Source organism: Passer montanus, unplaced genomic scaffold (assembly GCF_014805655.1).
Source record: "Passer montanus isolate IOZ18808 unplaced genomic scaffold, ASM1480565v1 scaffold20, whole genome shotgun sequence".
In the NCBI taxonomy this organism is placed as follows: Eukaryota; Metazoa; Chordata; class Aves; order Passeriformes; family Passeridae; genus Passer; species Passer montanus.
The window spans coordinates 2,472,793-2,492,864 of record NW_024366592.1 but is presented as its reverse complement, the minus strand read 5'-3'; the positions used below and the strand labels follow the sequence as shown (position 1 = coordinate 2,492,864).

The following is a 20,072-nucleotide window of genomic DNA, read 5'->3' as shown; positions in this document are numbered from 1 at the left end:
ACACACCTTTTAAAAACAAGAGTACAACAAAAGAGACAACAGAGCAGAACACTGTATTCTTATTTCTCAAGATATCTAGACTGCAGTAAAATAACAGAATGTGTGTTCCCTCCTACGAATCAGGACTCTTTCAACATTTAAATCAGAGTGATAATTCCACAAACATTTCAGAATCAAATACTGAGGCTCTTGCTATAAAATGATTTTGTTAAAGGAACAGCAGTAGTTAATGGGCAGCCATCGGGGGTGACAGACATTTCAGAAACATAACAGGTATCATGGAAAGGCTTCTGGAACACTGTAGGTAGACAAATAAAACACACTATGCACTTCAGAAACAAACATTCCTGTGACTAACCCCCAGATTTAAGCAGGTCAGATTTTATAATGTATCTGTAAATCACCAATCTCTTAAAAACAAGCAAGCACAGAAGGGAGAGGCACCTTTGTCACAGAAGGAGCTCAATGCACACATCCCTAGAAATAACTCAAACCTCACCACCAGCCACCCCAATGTTTAAGTATATTAACAAGGGTTTCAGGTTCACTCAAACAGCATTTACTCTCCCACATGCAGCACTAGCAGATTTGCCTACTTGGGGAAGTGAACAGTGGTCACACAATAGTGGTTCCCATTCAAAAATCAGAGACAGGAAGCACAATATTTAATATTTTCAGCAAGGGATAGTTATGCTTTAAAAAAAAAAAAACAAAAAAACCCCTAGGGTTCATTACCCTTTTGGGAAGGGATAAGAGGGTGGACATTTTTATTTTGTCTTTTAATACTGTTTTTCAAGTAGGCATCTGGACACACGGTATGTGCCAAGTGGCTCAGTTAGAAGCTATCGCAATTTTCCCAGGCCTGCATCTATTCACACCCACACTGGTATCTTGCAAGTCCATACCCACATGCATCTGTAAAAACAGATGTAGGACTTCATTACTACAAATATAAATATTCATTAGTTGCTATTCATGCCCACAAACACATCTATCACATCTGCAAGACAGCAAAAGGTTCCCTGTTCCCGGGATCAGTGTATTAAGAGCCCTGGATTCCTATCCTAGCTGTGCCTACACTCATGAAGGTCAACTCCAGAACAATCATGCTGCATTTCATTTCTCTCCCTTCAGAAACTGAGGGGACAAATCCCATTACCCACTTGGTAAAAGGGCAGGGATACCTAGAGATGGAAGAATTCCAGCGTAATGTTAGATCAATAGTATTTTCACCACTTGAAAAGGTAATGCTGCTTTCCTAGATAAGGCCAGACTACAGACAGAAACCCTGTCACACTGCAAATGCCTAATCTCACCTGGAGAGCAAAGTACAGCAGACAGGCAGAAAAGCAGCCACCAATGTCATCAACGTCACACTCCTGAGCAGTGCAGAGTGTGGACAGCATGGAGTCCACCCTGTTCCTGTGCAGGTGGAACAGGAACAAAAGCTGGGTCCTTCCCTTCCAGTTTTGCATCTTTTCCATTTATCTTTATGCTTTGTAAAGCTGGGTAACATTCACACCCATCAGGGTTAGAACATCTAATTTTTCCTCCAGAATTTGTTTAAAGACTGCACTGGCTCCACCTGGTTTGCACTGCTCCTTCACAAAGCAGGCAGGGCATCTTATTTCAAGTTTCCCTGCGGAGACACAAGAAACTCCATTCCTGAGGGTGGCTGCTCATCCTGGATATTTAAGTACCCATTTGGCAAGACATCTCAACCTAACACAAATGGGTACTTAAATATCCACCTGAAAACTAACTCTACAAAAAACACAAACAGACAAAAAAACTCCACAACCCCAAAAAAGCAAAGGAAAAAAAAACAATCCAAAAAAACACCACCAACAAAAACAAACAAACAAACCAAAAACAGAAACCACAAAAAACTCCACAGCTTTTTAGATACCAAACATTTCACCAAGCTGCTTCTAATCACCAATCAACAGGAAAATGCAGTCATGTGTTCAGTTATTAAAAGCTTTGATTTTTTTTTTTTACATATTCAGTAGTAATTAATGAGCAAGTAGCATATATTTTGCTAGTAAAAATATTATGAGGTCAGGTAGAGGAAGAGGCAAATTTTGTTATAGAAACAGCTGGTACAGGCAGAAGTGACAACATTCAAAAGTGCCCAAGCACGCCTGAAGCAGCTGGCAGAACTAAGAGAAAAAGCAGACAGTAGCTAAGAGAAAACTACATTAAGTACTGCTCCTTTAGGTTCTTAGCTGGGGCCCTGGGCACACAGAACAGTCAGAATACCAGCACAGGAACCAAAACCCTACAGGGTAAAGGAATAATGGTTCAATAGAAATGGTGATTTTATGGCACCTCATCCAACCACTGGATATATTTCTCTCCTTTATTAATTTGCATTTCTCACCTCTTTCTTTCATAAAAGCTTGTAATACTTCTCTTGGAACATTCCTCCCTCTTCTCCACAGGCACTGTGTCCTCCCAAATCCAAAACCATTAAGCAACAACTCTTCCCTGTCATTCACCACAAAATCCTCCTCCCTGACTAGCAATGCCACCGTGGCAGTTATGGATCCTGCAGTAAACCCGCCCTGTTTCACATCTTTTATTCCAACAAGGCTATTTTTAAACCCAGATCAGATTTCTGATAAGACTCTGTGCACTCTCAGACAGCTGTGCTGTGTGACAGGAGCAGGCAAAGAGGACACAACACCAGGATTTAAAAACCAAGCAACTGGAGGGCAAGAACACTGCCCAAGAGTCTCCTAAAAATCCTATAATTGTTTTTTCTTTTGTATTTAGTTTTAGGGATTGCCGTTGTTGTTTCAGATCTGAAGAACCTGAGGGCCTGTCTCTTTACTGAAAAGGAATGTACTTCACTGCACAATGTAGTCATAGGAAAGCTGTATCTAAAGCCTATTTAGAAAACAATGAACAATTGTCTTGATTTAGTATGTTCAGGTCTGTAACTCCACTATTAGCAATATTTAAATCAAGTGTAAAAAACAACTTCTCATAGCAAGCACTACATACTCACCGGCTCTTTATCCCACTGTCTCGGCAGCAATAAAGCTTAGCTGAGAAAAGTCCTAGTTCTAATAATGCTACCATATCAGGCAAAGCAGGAATATCAGTTTATAAAGGAAAAGCAGAAATCAAACAAGAAAGGAATTTTGTTTGTTTGTTTCTAGAGCTGCCTTTTTATTTAAGAAAACACAATGGAAAGCATAAAAACCTCAGAAGAATGAAGCAGACAACAGTGCCCTGAGGGAAAGAGAAAACACAGATGCTGCGTTCCAGGCAGGCAAGAATTACTGGGCTGTAGATGGCTGAGTGCTGCAGAGCCAAAGCTCCCAAAACCCAGAAGTATAAATTTATGATTATACCTGGGCTGCCCTCTTAACAGCTGCTGTGCTACAGAACACCTGCTAAGCACCTATTCCATTCTGTCCGGAGAGTTTCTCAAGTTAATTTAGCATCCGCCAAAGAGAGTCAGCACATCTTGCAGGAGCCTGAGGATAGCAGCATTTACAAGATCACGTAAAAAGGTGACAAGCAGCAGCTATTACACTTCCATTGAAAAATCAAAACAGATCTCTGAACAAATGCAGGACATTTCAACTCCTTATCCCCTAACAACAGGGCCTCCCAGAAAATATTTTCCTAAATACCAGTCACACATGGTATTGCTTCTTTCACCAGAGCACACATTCAAGGTCACTCAACCTCTCAAATTCTACTTCTTCATTTAGCTGTTCTCTGTGGATCCTCAGATACAGGACCCTTTAAAGCTTTTTCTGACTTCATAGCATCCTGTCCAAGCCCTAGGAAAGCTTGCTACGTTTAGCAGGCTCCAGCATTAAGCAATCCTTCGTCCTACATTTCCCCAAACTCTCTCTAACAGCAGGGCTATTTAATGGATTTCCCCAGCAGCCTCTAAAGCGCATGCCATGTACCAGATGTTCACTCACCCAGAAGCTCACAGCCTGCCACCAAGGGACAAAAAAGGTGGGCAACAGCTCTTAATTCTTCCTGTCTGGCTGAAGAGCTTCTCCCTCCTGCGTGCTGCATTCCGTAGAGCCACTGCAGTGCTCAGAGCAGGCAGACTTGCAGGAGCAGCTGGAAGCCAGCCGTGCTCTCCTACGCTGAGCAGAGGTGTCCATCCCAGAGCCAGGGTGCTTTTTGCTCAGCAAACCTATCTGCTACAACCCCTTACCACAGGGTGGGTCACACTGACAAGTGGCCATTGGAAGGTGATCACCAGGGCAAGAGAGGATAATAAAGCGAGAAAATTTGCCTGCATGTGTGTAGGAAGGGAAAATAATAAGTGGAGCAAATAATGAGTGAAAGAATGGAGTCAGTATGCAAAGAAAATTATTTACTGAACAGACTGTTCGTGCTGCTGACCTCAGTCCATTCCTCTCCAAGTTTTAACTCCTGAGAGCCAGGGGTCTGTCACAGCTCATCTGCCCCACTGCCCTGCCATTAACCATTGTAGGATGTAATCACCAGATCCTGCAGTGAGACTCCAGGAATGCTCTGCTGCTCCATTCCACAGCTCTTGGAAGCTCTCACAAATCAGAACACCAAAAGCCTGGTTGGTCCATCATGTTTGCCTCCTATACCTGGCAAGAAAAGCCCCTCTAAACCCAGAGCTGAGGAGGCTGGCCAGAGTTCACATCACTACCATTTCTAAGACCTTTACAGAAAGAAGAATTTTTCTGCAACACTTGAGTATTATCAGGTTTTAGAAAGTTGATGCCTGCCAAACATTCTTTTCCACAACAAGAAGTGCTGTATGAAAGTTAATCTCACACCCATGACCTTGTTCTTGCCACCTAAAGATTTTGCTATCATAACAAACTCCATAGACACTGCACACATTGAACTGTGGCATAAACCTGAATATGCCACAGCAGTTTGTATTTCACACAGCAGCAGCATCCCAGCAAACGGGAATACTAATATCTTTTGCATTTGTTCTTGGGGATACAGAACAGAACAGTTTTTTATAACTGAAAAAATAAAAGCTTTAAGTCATGACTGCATTTGAGAACAGGCTTACAGAATCTGTTTGGCTCTCGGATTCCCTGATATTCAGGATATTCTCTCCATATTGGAGCCTACATGGTGAAGCAAGCAGCAAACCCCACTGATACCATGCAATACCCAACGTAACAACCCAGGATTTAATTCACAGCACTGAAAACACCTTCTACCCCACACCATTGTAAAGAAACTTATCTAAATACATAACAAAGCCCCTGACTTTGTAGACAGGTTGAAAGCTGCTCCCGTTCTTCTGACATCTGTCAAAGGACTCCATTCAATCAAGTCGGGAATTAACACTGAGCATTGCAAGTGTCACTGTAGTTTATGAAGCACAATTCTAGTAAATAATCCAACCTAAGGCAGCTGTTAGAAGAACCAAGCTCAGCTACCCACTCTTGTGAATCATTTCCTGAATTGCTGTAATTAGCACAGCATTGTAAAGCAATTCATGCTCAAATCCAAGAGAAGTCAACACCCATCTTAATTTACTATGCTAATCTCAGAGCACTTGGTTCCCAGCCCATTCCCTTCAAGGTGCACCTCTGCTGTGACACCAGCAGGAAGAGGAAGAACTGAGACCAGTGTGCTGTAGGCACTGGCCTGCTGGGTCACATCTGACCTGTGCATCTGGAACCTGCCTGGCCACGTCCTTTCCTCTCTTTTTACAACTCTCTCTTTCAACTTTGGTGCGTACTTCACATTTCTGAAATTCTTTGCTTTCTCCCAAGTCCAGAACCAAAGCACTCTGCTCAGAAGCTGAATGCACAGGCAGACCCTGACTGTGAGAAAGCATCGTGCCCAGAAATCACCATCACTGCTTGCATGAATGCTAAGAAGAATTCACCAACATTTTCCACCGGCACGGAAAAAGTCTTGACCATCTGGGATGTTTTCCTATGTGCTGGTTGATCCCTACAGCTTTATGAAACCTGTTAGCTTCTCTCACCCTTGGAGAGCCAGACTTTTGATATTATAAACTCTGAGCTCATTGAGAGTTTGATGAAGCATAAAATAAGCATAGTTTAACAGTCAAATGAACAACAAAGGGCCTTTTGTGATAGCTGGAGAGTACAGGAATGGAGCAGCAAAGGAATTGGGACTAAGAAAAAGACAACCCCTTTTACATGGAGGTGACATCCTGCAACATTTGATCAATAATTTGATGTATCAGTGACATTATATATTTCAAATTAATACATTAACTTTAATTCTTGTCCTGACACAATGCATCTGAAGACTTTAGATCAAGACAGAAAATTATATAAACTAGAGGAGTACAATGTGATAAGGAAATCTGACCTCTGGAAAAACATTTTCTTTGAATTTTTTTGGCAGAGGGTAAACAGTAAAGTCCCCAGGTTTTTGGCACAAGGAAGGAAGACTGACAAAATGCTTCTCTTTAAAAAAGTAAATTTATTTTTTCTTGTGTAATAGTACCTAACTGCTCCATGGGAGCTACAGCTCCAAGGTTACTGCCTCAAGATGAAGCTACTTAAGATGGCAGAATTCACCACAGGTGAAAACAAGTTATCTTTTTATAGCAGAGAATGAAGGACAGTGCACTGCAGCCCCTGAAGTAAAACATTTGGTTTTGGCAATATTTCATTTTGGGAACACACACAATTTAAACCAGAGGAGTTCTGATGAAAAAAAATACAAAGTAAACAAGTCATCTTTAACACAGTTTCAACCAGCCTTAGAGAACAGAAGACAAATTTGTTTTTTTCAATCTAGACTTTCAGAGGATCACTAAACATTTTAATTCCTTCTACCCTAACACTGCAGCATTTTAGGAGACTGTTGCTTCAGTAACTATTTAGAAATAAACTCTCCAGAGAGCACATGGCACTAAAAACAAGCCACTCCAGACTGATGAGACATCTAGACAATGATCCAGAAAAGGGCACATTAGCAGAAGAATTCTCCTAAGGAGGAAGCTAACATCTCAAGTGACACTCTGCAAGCAATTTAGCTGGTGTAGATCACAGCTGATACTGTACCATTTCTAAATTAGCATTAACCAATTCCTCTCCAAGAAAAGAGCACAGCAAAGTGCACAGCTAACCCAGCCCCTGAGGCATGTCCTGTACACACTCCTTGGTCCTACTGGCTCATGGCTATTGCCACCAAAATGTGTAAGCAGCCCTACTACCCCTGGGAAGTCCACAGTGTGTTTAGATTCTGTTTATAAGCAGCAAATGACAAAATCTGGAAGAAACCTGAAGTATCTGGAGTGAGGCACCAGCTTGCTCAGGCTCACCAGGGAAACTAGACACAAAGGCTAACTCCAAACCAGTCTTCTTTACCATCAGCACAGCAAGAGGCACAGCTCTGGAGAGCTCTGAATGGGAACCTTGCCTAATTAATGAATTAGTGATTTAGTGCAGCAAAGTGAATCACCAAAAGCATGGAGCATTCTCCAAAGCTGTTTACCCTTCCTGACACAGAAAAGCCATATTAGACTTCCTCAAATGGAGCAGAAGCAGAGCTCTGTTTATACCAGATGGAGTACCATACACCATGTACACAGACTGCTATTAAAGAAATTACTTTCTGCCACAAAACAAAACAACCTAATAAAAACCAAACTAGTGAAACATTGTTAGATTTGACTGTTTAAAGCATGACTCCCAGACAAACAGCTGCCCCCATTCCTCATTTCTGTGCACACCACCACAGAAGAGAGGAGATAAAGTCTGTTGTCCTCCCCTTCATTCCTTCAGTCACATAACCACGATGCTGGAAGTCCTGGAGGACACTGCTCAACACAAGATCCAGAATAACCTATCCCATGGGTATCACTGATGGATATCAATTGGGTTTGTGCTCTTCAACTGGGTTAGAACCACATCTGCCTTCTGCTTGCCTTCAGACTCAGTTCTTTAATGAACCCTGAAAAACATGTAGGTGTTAAATGGTGCAAATCACTACAAGCTGCAGCATCTCACAAAATAAAGCAGATCTGATATTGCCTTTACACCCAACACAAGACTTTTTAACAGTGTGTAAGCCTACACAACATACTTAGAAATAACAAGAGGAAGGCAAAAAGGGGCTCCCAACCATTTTGTTAAACCAGGGCAGTTCCATCAGGCTCATAAAGAGATAGAAATATTAGATAGGACTCACACAGCCACGAGCACTTTTATTTGTACAGCAGAGATATGATCCCACAAAAATGCTGCTGTTCTGCCTACACTTCCAGTGAGAGCACTCCCCACAGACTCAAAGTAAAAATATCTCAGTAATCTAAAGGGAGGTCACTGTAAAAGTTATGCTATCCATTGTCATTTCAGAAGTTGCTTAGAAGACTGGAAGATTATACCCTAGGACTTCATCAGACACACCATCCAAAGTTCATTCCAAAGCATCTTACAGCCATGAAAATGAAAGATATAAAGCAAAGCTTGAAAGAGTTTTATTAGAAGCCTTCAATGAACTACAATGTCCTCTTCCCTCAGCCACATCAGCCCCCAGCAAGCCTTGCCTCACTTCAAAGCACTGCATTTTCAGAGGAATTATTTCCAAACAGCAGGGCAGAGAGCAGTAACACAGAACAATTTTCCTGCTGGCCAAAGAGGAAGTTGATTAGGATGGGCTGTTTCCCAGATTTTAATTAAGCTGTGCAACTGGAATCCTAATGCAGGCAAACACAGCAAAACAGCCACAAGGTAAGACAAATATTCCTGGACTGAGGTTGGAGCAGAGAAAACAGCAAGATTTTACCTTTGTTTTGTAGCCTACAATAACATTTGAGATCATCAGTCTAAACCAGAACTCCAAAATGTAATATGCTACATAGGAGCAGAAGAAAAAAAACACATCTCTGGCACAAAGATTCCGCCTCAAGGGATGAGATGACTGCTGGACAAGAGGATCCAAGGCAAGAAGAGAACACCACAAAAAAGCAAAACCACTCAAGGCAGATAAGCAGGGACCACTTGATTCCACTGCCAAGCTGTTCTGGTTCACTAGCTCATGGCAGGTGAGAGCATTACAAACTTCTCTGAAGGCAGAAGATGAGGCAGCAGCAGAGATATCTGTGGGACTCTTCATGATGGCTGAAAGCATCCATCTGCCACTCCTCCTTCTGCACCAGCAGAGCAAAGAAAGGCCACAACAAGGCTTTGCTGAATGCCTCAAAGCAAGAAGCATCACCAAGTGGGACTACGTGTCAAGTACTCCACAGCATTTCACTCCAGATGACAGTAGAAAATTAGCTTATGTCTGTAGTTGTATAGCCCCACATATGAATGACTTCAGTAAAAATGGTCACTGTTTTGAACAGTTGAATGTCAAGAAGAAATCCAGACAAAGCCTAGACTAGTTTTAACCATGTGGCTAGACACAAAAGATCATATCTCAAAGACTATGTGGAGAAAGAATGAAAAAGGTTAACATATAACAAGGATAAAGATCTGGGAAGAAAGAGATGACAGGCTGACAGAGACAGGAATGTAGTAAAAAGGTTCTTCTCACAATTTCCATAGCTTTCTTCAGTGTCCCTTCTCAGAAATGAAAGGCACTTTCTCATGTTGTCTATTGCAAAACGACAGGTTCAGAACAGTTGATCTCTATCAGATCAACCAAGTTTTTGTCTTCAGCAAAAAAACTACACTGCTACTGCCCACCTTCAGCAGAAAAGTTATGAACTCCCTCAGGAAGTGTGGGATGAAATACATTCCTCTTTCCTGAAGCTGAAATAATTCTATTGTTAATTTACTGCTGTCTAGGAAAAAAAACGTGCATTTCCTTTCCTAGTCTTATTGAATATTTTTGAATGGAGTAAATTTCAGTATCTAAAAAAAAGAAAGAAAAACATCCTTCAGTTTCCTCTTGCTACCAAGGCAAATGATTGCTGCTTGATGAAACTTTCAAAGGAGAAAAAAAAAAGAAAAAAAAAGAAGAGGTATCAAAAGAGAGGCTGCCCACAGAGGTGAGCAATTTCCCCCTCCTTAAATTGTTGCCCATATCTGGGCACTCCATTTCTATCTCAAGTCACTCCATAGACAAGAGTACCACAGTGCCTCTTCAAACCAAGATACAACACAGGCAGAATGAGAAGAGCCATGTCTGTTTACTGTTAACACAAAGAAACCAAATGCTGGTAGAGTCTTATCAACTCATTAATCCATATTCCAACTGCCTCAACATGAGAAGGAATCCACAGGTACAGACAGCAAGTAATTCACTGAAATTCATCGTATGCCCCAAATGCTCAGCTGAAACCCAGTGTTTTCACACATTCACAAACACTGTCTATTGCAGCTCTCATTCCTTGGCGTGTATGTTCCCAGGTTCCCCTGGATGCACTTTTCCCTTTCTCCCTCTCCCCTGTGCAATTACAACATGAGATTCATTCAGCTGAGGGAGGGAGGAAGAGAAAAAGGAAGGAAAGGGCGGTGAGTTGATGTTCCTATGCTGGCTTACCTCTTGCTGTATCCCCATGGTTTTGGGCTCCCCTCCTAGCAAACAAACAGTGCCTGCCTCTTGTATCTTTTCACATCATTTCCAAATAGCAGCAGGGGCTCTAGCTTGGTATCACTGCTATTTTATTTCCACCTCTCTAAATACGAGCAGCATCCCTGGAGCTGACATCTAGGTTACATCCTGCCATAGCCTGCAAAGGTCAGGTCAGTTCTCCACTCCAGTGCTGCTGGGAGACCTAAAAAAACACCCAAGAGCAAACACAGCTCCCAGGGGAGCTCACATGAAATCCCCCTTCCCGGCACTGACCAGCAGGAACTGCTCCCTCCTCCCCTTTTTGGATAAAAATATGAGATCATCATTAGGACCTGCAACAATAAAAGCACTCCAGGGATCACACCCACACCAGGAGTATCCCAGTAGCTTGGAAGGCTGCACTTTGCACCCCTGCATGGACAGCACAGTGCAGGCGTGTGCCTTGCTCCTGTGTGATGACCCTGCAGGAGCAGGGGAGCCACAGCTGCACTGCACTGATGGGGTTTCCTTTCCCCCAGGGTGTTAAGACGGACATCAAGGGGCAGAGAAAAGATTCCTAAATCATCAGGCTGTAAGAGCACATTCAGGCTCTGCTGCTGCTGTCGTGGGCAATTCCCAGTGCCACAGCAGAGTGGAAGATTCCTGCCTCCACCAAGGACAGACAGCAGCAGTACAGACAGCCCTCCCCTCACCTGCAAACACAGCCCCTGTGTTTGCAAAAGAGAAAAACACCAAATTCCTAATCCATTCATGGATTACCCAAGTGACTGAGGAGTAATTTTTAAATCCTGCAAGGAAAGAGGAACATGTCCAAGTTCTGCCTCAGTTTTCTCCAAGAAACGTCATCAGCTCTGCATTACCATGTGTAAAACAGGAATTCAAGTTCACTCGTGGCAAAGTAAGAGTGCCAGAGCCTTTATCAAGAGACCTGCACCTGCAAAACAACTGAGATTTCTCATGTGAGGCATGTTCATGGGATATCTGAAACCCAGAGAGGCAAGAAAGCTTAGAATAAAATGTCATCCTGACCTCAACCAGCTGCATTTGGGCTCAGACCAGGAATATACAGTTACATACTATTTACAAATCCTTTCTTAATACACAGGATAGTCAGAAACGGGACTTGTACTCAAATTTATTTAATATTGAAACTGAGATACATGCAATTCAGCAGCAGCATAACTATTAGTTATTTCTTCTGCACAAATACTTAGAAATAACTGGTAAAAGAAAAATATTTATGCTTGTCCTGTAACACTGTAGAGGAGTTCCCCATCCATTAATACAATAGTTACAGGATTACCAACATCACAAATTAGCTGTAAGGTGTGCCTTCTATGTAATTTAAGACATGAATGAATACAAGTCCAGCATACCTGGTTAAGCCATCTACTTAGACCCAAGTATTTTGGCAAGCTGCAAGCTAAATACAAACATACCTCTTTTCTTAACTGTAGTGTGATTTTTGCAGCTGCAGATCAAAGTGTCGTGGACTTTTGCTGTTTTAAAGGGGCACTGCCAGCTTCAATCTAACTCTAAATCTAGTTTTGTACCAGTAAGCTTTCACAGACTCTCAGGCCAGCAGAAATATTCCCATGATTGAAGAGTTTAATTCCCATGCAGGGAGTTATTTTTACTGAATATATCCCTGCAGTGCAACCAACCCAAACACAAGTACTGAAAACGTGACAGTGAGAAATAAACAAAATATGTACATTATAAGAAATACAGAAAAAGATATCGGCGTGACTGTCGGTAAGAGTAGTATATTTCAAGCAAGTGCATAATTACTCAATGAAAGTCTTGTTTATTGCATTTCTCAAAGCTCAGTTACCTCGTATATTTCAAAGTTTCTAGGTAAAAAGGAGCCTCGTGGACAGTCAGTTTCTGTATATCCAGCTTGTCCACTGAGAGGCCGCTTATTTGCTCAGCTTCCCCTAAGCCCACGGCTCCAGCACATGCAAAGTTCATTTAAAGTGCAGAACAACCAAGAACGCCAATTCTCAGTCTAACACTCAAAGATCTCCCCTGAAGATTCTTCATTTTTTTTTCAACTTTCAAAGCAGCACAACAGGACCAACAAGGGAGGCAGCATTTTTTTTTTTGTCGTATCAGACTTAAGAGTAACTTTTACCGAGATGGAGGTATCCTTTCCAGAGCACTAACCTTAAAGAGATGAGGTAAGAGAGGACTGCGTGAAGTAAGAGAGGTCTTCTTCAGTACACGGAATTAAGTCATTGCAGTGAATGAATAACCAGGTTTTTATCATCATACAAGACGAAAACCTCTGTTTAGGAGCAGCTCCCCTTGTTAAGCACTAAACACCCTTAAACACACCTCAGAACAACAGCGATTGAGACCGAGCCATACCACAGCAAATCAAGGAGCAGAGCGACAAGCACTACCACCCCTGGCAGCGCGTTTACCTGCAATGACAATAAAAGGCTGAGGGCAAGACAAGCAGCAGCCTGTGCGGTTCACGCCGTGCCCACAGCGCTGCCGTCAGCTCCGTGTGACGGAAGCACCGGCAGCGCTTCCCGACCCTGCGGCGCCCGCGGCTGCCGGGCACCCTCAGGGCGCCCGGGGCGACGAGGCCGAGCCGCAGCCGCCACCCGGGGCCGCCCCACGGAGCCACGGAGCGGCGGGAAGCGGCGAGAAACGGCGGCGGCACGGCCGCCGGGCACGCGGTGGAGAGGGGCGACAACGCGAGGAGAGCGAAGGCACCGGGAAGGGCAGCAGGTGTGGCGGAGAACGGGCGCCGTGCCCCGCGCGGTTCTGCCCCAACGGCCCCTAGACGCTCCCGCTCCTCCCCCGCCCGCTGTGGCAGTGGTACGCTCCCACCGCTCGAATTGCAACCGGCCGGGCGGGGATTGGCGGAGATCAAAAAAAGGGGCGTGGCCAGGGAGGACCGTTTAAAGCGCCCCCGGGCGGAGGGGTGCGCGCCGCGGGAGCGCGCCCGGTGCCCCGGGACGCGCCGATGGAGCCGAGCGATGGCACCCAAGGAACCGGCGGGGAAAAGGTGGCAAATAAATCATATGAGGCCGTCTGGAGAAAAGCCCGGGGGTGTTTTTGGCTCGGGGGTGGCCGTAGCGGCTCGTCCCGTTGGGATCGTGATGCGCTCGGGAACTGTACATACATATCTTTGTGTGTAATTACTTATCTTCTGAACACAGAGAGGCATCGCTCTCCCAGGAAAATCCTGGGAAGCTGAGTAGGAGCTGTAGGAGACTCAGAAGAAGGAATTTAAACAATTATTATTTTTCTGTGACTATTGTTTATAGATATGGTTCTCTAGAGTGTGCTGTTCATAGTTCACTAATAGTGTGAGAGAGGATTCCTGAAGGCCAATCAGGTCTTGAGCCCACCATTATTTCTATAAGAGCTGTAGATTTCTAACAATAAAGTGTCTTTTCATGCCTTGTGGTGATGGAGTCTGTACCACCTTTACCTGTCCCCGACCCCCCTGCAGTGACAGGGAGGATGAGCAGGTGGATGCTGCTGCCATCATCCTTGTCTCCTGCTGATCAACTCAGCTTGGGAGCCCCAAATATTGGCTAATCCCCCGGGTCACACCGAGGTGACAGTGTTGGTGCTGGACTGGGGAATGAGCCTGCCCTGGTCTTTGAGAAAGCACTGAGAGGAACCCAGAAATGTCCTAGCAAAGCCACAGCCTTCCAACCCTACCTAAGAGAAGTTCTGCTCTCCGTAGAATATTAGAGATTCTGGCATGAAGCACCAAGCGGACATCATTCATCAGAGATGCATAAAATGAGTTAATGATACGGCTGAGCAAATCCTTACTACAGTGGGGTGTGACAAATATCAGCCAGAAGTGCACAATTCCCAATTCACTATCTATATCCACGTCTGAGAACAGATGGAGGAAAGCCTTGAGCTGATCTAAACTTGGCTCAACCCACCCTGTTTACTGATGGAGTTTCCATGAGAATGGAAATCAGAGCTACTGGTTGCAATCACTGGAGAGCCTCAGCCTGCTGATTCACCTTCCATTATCTCTTCAAAACCAATATTTGCAGGTGTCCTCCCCCGCAAAGATGCGGGCTGGGGGTGTGTTAATTATTGAAAAATGACAGCAGACGGAGGAGGGGGTTTGCATACAGTGGTACAGGAGATGTTTGAAAATGCTCTCGGGGGCCTGACTCGCACAGAGTTTGCAGGGATTGCTGGCTGAGCACTCTGAACAGTCAGGAGGAGAGCTGGCAAGTTTAGCAGAAACCTTTGTAAACGCCAATAAGGACCCAAACAATTCCCATTAGGGAGCTGCAGAGCCATCTGCACTCTAGCATCAGGGCTGCCTATGGCATCCACAGCAAGACTTGTATGTCTTGGCTCGGCATTTTGGAATCCAGCACCACAGAGGCTAAGTCATATGACAGGGTTATTTGCATCATTATGCTGCTGGATTCCCAGAGAAGTTTTCACAATGTTTAGGGGTTTAAACAAGTGGGACTGAAGCAGAAACAAAGCACTGTAGTGCCTCTGCGTGTCCCTTGTCACCACATGCACGTGGTGGGCAGAGTGGGAGGAGGGTGGCAGGCAGTACTGTACAGAACTTTAGGCTCATAAAGCACACTCACAAAAACTGCAACATCAGTACAAAACGGGCTATTTTGCGACACAAAAACAAGCTAAGACAGCTGAAATCCTGCATCACAGCTTAGCTAGAAGGCTGGTGTTCCAGGCTGGTGATGTGCAAGGCAAGCCCAGCACCATTATCTCCCCCGAGGATTTTACAGAACCACTGGGCTAGGGAACAGCCACCTTGCCCCAGTCAGGCAGGGATTGATTCCCTGTGAATTCCTGCCTGCAGGCACTGTAAAACTGGGTGTTGGCACTCCAGAAGTGACCGCTAGTGAGCACAGCAGCTGTTGAGGAAGCACCTCCAAGCCAACACAGGGAAAAATATTGTGGCTCCAGACTGAGCTTTTTCAAGGAGCTGAGCTGCTGCCGCTCAAAATAAAGTCAGAGTATGGCACAGTGTCCCATTTTCAAAAGTCTGTATAGAAAAATAAGGCCTGGCTTTTTTTTTATGTATTCCAAGAGAAATTATTGAAGGCTCGTAAGGCCCAGGTGTTGTTCCCAGTCAGACAAGGAGTATAAAAAGGAAGGCAAGTTACAGAAGAAAATTCAAGAAAGTTTTTGATATCCCTATGAAATCAAAGCTATTTTCACAGTAAAAATAGCCAAGGAATCTAAAATTCTATTTTGACAGCCTTCCAAGGTCCAGGACTTGCCAGGTGCATGCTCCTGTGGGAATTTGTAATCCCTTTAAACCAAGAGCACCAAATTCCATGGGAAGCACACTGTCCCGGAGCAGAGTCCCCACATCTGGAAATAGGAAGTAAAAACACAGCAAGCAGATTTTCAAATTTCAGATCACCAAATTACAGCACTGGAAGGGATGCTGAGAGGTCATCTACCTCCAGCCCTGTGAAAGCATCTCTGTCCCATCTGTTTTACCTCTTAAAGACCTCCCCAGTGCAGACACCACAGTCTATCCAGGAAAGATGTTCGTTTCTCATGATTCACTCTTTTTGCCTTTAGAAAGTTTCCCCTAATGGTAAAGCTGGATCTCTCTTACCATAATTTACATGTACTTCTCATCCTATCCAACAGAGACAAAAAAACCCCAGTTGCTCTTCTCGTTCCTGCAACAGCCTTTTAGATGCATGAAGATTTCTCATGTCACTTTTCACATTCCCCAGACCTAAAACTCCCATTTCTTCTTGTCTATCCTCCTAGTTTAGATTGGGTGAGGCTCTGTTGATTCATGGTGCACCCCTTTGGTGGCTCTCACTTTAATCCATGTCTTTCCTGAATTTCTCTCTGCAGGAACAGCATACAGGGTGATCCCAGCTGAGGCCTCACCAGCACAATGCAGAATGGAAGGAGCACTTGGTGTGCTCTGCAATCATCCCTCAAGGAGGTGATCACCAAATTACAGCACTGGAAGGGATGCTGAGAGGTCATCTACCTCCAGCCCTGTGAAAGCATCTCTGTCCCATCTGTTTTACCTCTTAAAGACCTCCCCAGTGCAGACACCACAGTCTATCCAGGAAAGATGTTCGTTTCTCATGATTCACTCTTTTTGCCTTTAGAAAGTTTCCCCTAATGGTAAAGCTGGATCTCTCTTACCATAATTTACATGTACTTCTCATCCTATCCAACAGAGACAAAAAAACCCCAGTTGCTCTTCTCGTTCCTGCAACAGCCTTTTAGATGCATGAAGATTTCTCATGTCACTTTTCACATTCCCCAGACCTAAAACTCCCATTTCTTCTTGTCTATCCTCCTAGTTTAGATTGGGTGAGGCTCTGTTGATTCATGGTGCACCCCTTTGGTGGCTCTCACTTTAATCCATGTCTTTCCTGAATTTCTCTCTGCAGGAACAGCATACAGGGTGATCCCAGCTGAGGCCTCACCAGCACAATGCAGAATGGAAGGAGCACTTGGTGTGCTCTGCAATCATCCCTCCTTTATAAAGTTTATACACTTTAGTGTGACATTTACAGTGACAAAGGATTTTTTGTGTTGTTTTTTGCTTCAATTTGTAAAAGTCAAGGCCACAACATGAAACCAAACTGCCACTGAAGCCCCTGAGATGGTCTCCATTAACAGGAACTCTTTTCTCCTGTGTACAAGTGTTTCTGTTAAGTCTCTGTATTTGAATTGCCATCTGCTGTAAGCAACTGAATTGGGATCTTGATGAGTTATAGTCTTGTTTTCTCATGCTCACACTTACTTGGACAGCTAAACTGTTTTTTTTTAATGCTTCCAAAAGAACTGTTTTCAGAAGAAACTGAAGGACTAGTCTAGTCTACAGAGGTTTTAAAATTTGCTGGTTTCTCTCCAGCAGTTCTGGAGCACTGACTTCCTAAGCAAGAACACAAGTGTTCAATCTGTGCTTCAAATGCAAGGCAGAAGTCACCAAGCACCCAGCAATCTCCTGATGCAAGTGATTATTCACTGCACAGGCATTTGAATAGCTGTAATATTTATGAGATGATGTATTCAACCCCCTGAACACACATGCACACCCTAACCCTGACTGATGTTGTGTGCTGAGCTGGGAGCTGAGTTTCAAATGAATTGCTGGTGTTGTTTGGTTGCAAGGAAACAAATACAAGTCTAATTCACTTCAAAAGAACCTATCTCTTGGCTCACTAAGTAGAAACTTCTGTAGGTAAAAACTTCTGCAGTTAAAAAGGAAAATAAAAAGCCACCCCATCAGAGCCAGTGAGTTCTGATCATGTAGATAAACGTTTCTAACCCTTCATGCTGAAAAAAATAAGTGTTCTGATAGGAACTAATAAGGAAGGTTTCTCTGAGGCTACATGCAAATCTGCTGAGTGTTCAGTACAGACTTCAGCATTTGGAACTATTTTAAGAATAAGAGAGGTTCTGGGTCCGTGCATATGCACTGCAGACAATTTCACTGCTCACAGATTTTGCCAAACAGTAAAATATAAAGTTGCAGCTTTGGGTTTGCTGCTATGAGTCAGGACCGTGGGCACACAAGAAGCTGATGAGAAACACACAACTTTCACTTCACTATGCTGTAAAGCTTTAAGTTGAATTAACACAAACCAAAGGCTACACAAGTGCAGAAAACTCCCTCCCAAAATGGTACATTAAGGCTGGGAAGAGTAGCCCAGCTGAGTTTCACTTCATGCTTTAGGAGCAACAGTTCAAGTGTGTAAAGAGGTGTGAGATCATCCAAAGCAGTAAGACAAGTGTTTGTTAAGGAAGAAAATACAGTTATTCAAGAACATCATACCCAGATGAACTACTGCTAGACTGATGGCCTATAATTAATACACCAACCAAAAAAATCACAGGTACAACATTTCCTTGTACTCAGACAGTCCCCAAGAAGGACCAAAGGGAATGATTCAAATGTACTTCGGTGAAATGTAATGGCAACTCCTGCAAGGTCATTATTGAGACCCTTCATTGTTTCTTCATCTAATTTGGACTACAGAAGCTCCCCACAAGAGCTGCCTGTAAAGCTGAGATTGGTTTACTCCACAGAGCATGCATCAAGGTCTAAAAGGCATGTTTACTATTTGGAGTTTGGATTGAGGGAGAGCCTGAGCTATGTTTACTATGCTTGTTTTTAAAACAACAGCTTTTTACTCCTTTAAGGAAATGTACAGAGCAGTTTCCTTCAAACTCTTAACCATGGTTAGGTTCTCTTTAGCTGTGTTGTCCTGGTTGAGAAGCTTATTGCTTTATTAGAGCTACTGGAACTGTTCTTTGACAAGCTATAAAAAAGACTCTACCTATGTTCAATCCAAATTCATCACTGTTTAGAGAAGTATTAATAAAAAGGGAAAAGTAAATCAATGAAGTCACTTTATTGATCTTGAGAATGTGGAACTACTATTAATAAAACATGTTGATGTTGTTTTATGGATGGGTCAAAGTCCTGGTAAGGGTGTGTTTGTCATTCTAATTTTTGTGCAGTTTCATCAACAAAGTATTTGCTATTGCAGTACTGTAGTTATTCATCTCATGTTTTCCTCCCCCACAGCCAGAACATCTGCTAAATGTTTCTGAATCCGAGCTTGTTGGGATAGGGCCCGTTGCTTTTCCATATTTATGAACTGTGTGGTACACTGGCACTCATTCAGCAGCCTGCTTCCCCAGGCTCATGCGCGGATGACATCAGCCACTGTGGGCTTGTGTGCAGGAGATCCACATGTGCAGGGCTCACACAGGGGGCTGCCAAACTCCTCTGGCCTCCAGAAGCACTGCAGCTCCACTGCTGCCCAGGAACAGAGCTATCAACAGACACCTGAGCCGTGCAGGGGCGAGCAAGGGGAGCCAGAGGTATTTATGGTGTCACCCGGAATTGCAATGAGGAGCAATGGGCTAAAATTGAATGCAAAGAGTTCTATCTGACTCCAGAAATATCATCCACATATTTTTCAGTCTGGTCAAAGAGGCAAATTAAACACAATTTGCTATGCTTGTGTTAGTTGTAACAGGCGGGACAAAGCAGGACACAGGAGTGGTTCTGGCATGGAGAAAGGAGCACATCATTAATTTCTGACTTCTGTTTTTGCTCTGTAGTAGCCCAGCCTGTCATGCCAGCACTCGCACAGGCACAGCTTTATGCTATTTACACGCTGAGGGGAGGCTGCTGTGCCATTATTGTGCCCACACGTGACTCCCATCACACCAAGAGACGCCGTGCTCACAAACTGCCCTTGTGTGCTGGGCTGAGGGGACCTGTCCCTGTTTGTCCCTGTTTGCCCCTGTTTGCCCCTGTTTGCCCCTGTTTGCCTTCCTGGCTGCTTTGCAAACTGTGCCTCTCCAAAGTCGAGGATGTAGGATCTTCAAACCTCGTGAGAAACAAGGGACCCTCATCTCCTCTCGACTGTGAGAGCTCTGAGGATCATTTGGCTGCCCAAATGCACGCCAGCAACAGACCACAAGCACAATCACAGCCTAATAGTCTTAATGAGATTACAGCTAGAGATGCCCCAGTGCTGCTGTCTGATTAAGGAACAGAACAAGCACCAAATTCAAGAAAAAGAAATCTCTTTGCCTTTCAT

At 43.9% G+C, this 20,072-nt stretch overlaps 1 protein-coding gene across 1 annotated transcript in view; it reads right to left on the bottom strand.

Moving 5' to 3' along the window:
• MICAL3 (microtubule associated monooxygenase, calponin and LIM domain containing 3) overlaps positions 1–20,072 on the bottom strand; it is a 158,719-nt gene that overhangs the window by 137,484 nt on the left and 1,163 nt on the right. The window lies entirely within an intron of this gene.